This window comes from Cicer arietinum, chromosome 2, assembly GCF_000331145.2.
Source record: "Cicer arietinum cultivar CDC Frontier isolate Library 1 chromosome 2, Cicar.CDCFrontier_v2.0, whole genome shotgun sequence".
Classification (NCBI taxonomy): domain Eukaryota; kingdom Viridiplantae; phylum Streptophyta; class Magnoliopsida; order Fabales; family Fabaceae; genus Cicer; species Cicer arietinum.
In genome coordinates, this window is record NC_021161.2 from 35,740,955 (window position 1) to 35,741,857 (window position 903).

The following is a 903-nucleotide window of genomic DNA, read 5'->3' on the forward strand; positions in this document are numbered from 1 at the left end:
TTGTCGAATTAGGGTTTTTAACCAATCTTGTGCATCCAATAGGTGTTTTTGTGTCATTGGATGAACATTTAGGTCATTCTCGTCCTCCCAAGGCTTATTCTTGTCCGATTACGATTTTTAACAAATCTTGTGTATCCAATAGGTGTGTTAGTGTCATTTGAAGAACATTTAGGTCATTTTCGTCCTGCCTTGGCATATTCTTGTCCAATTAGGGTTTTTAACCAATCTTGTGCATCCAATAGGTGTGTTTGTGTCATTGGGCGAACATTTAGGTCATTTTCGTCCTCTCTTGGCTTATTCTTGTCCGATTAGAGTTTTTAACCAATGTTGTGCATCCAATAGGTGTGTTTGTGTCATTGGATGAACATTTAGGTCAGTTTCGTCCTTCCTTGGCTTATTCTTGTCCAATTAGCGTTTTTTACCAATCTTGTGCATCCAATAAGTTCATTTTCGTCATTGGATGAACATTTAGGTAATTTTCGTCCTCCCTAAGTTTATCCTAGTCCAATTAGCGGTTTTAACAAATCTTGAGCATCCAATAGGTGTGTTTGTGTCATTGGATGAACATTTAGGTCATTTTCATCCTCCCTAGGCTTATTCTTGTCCGATTAGGGTTTCTAACAAATCTTGTGCATCCAATAGGTGTTTGTGTGTTTGTGTTTGTTTCATTGGATGAACATTTAGGTCATTTTCGTCCTTCCTTGGCTTATTCTTGTCCAATTAGTGATTTTAACCAATCTTGTGCATCCAATAAGTTCAATTGTGTCATTGGATGAACATTTAGGTCATTTTCGTCCTCCCTAGGTTTATTCAAGTCCAATTAGCGGTTTTAACAAATCTTGAGCATCCAATAGGTGTGTTTGTGTCATTGGATGAACATTTAGGTCATTTTCATCCTCCCTA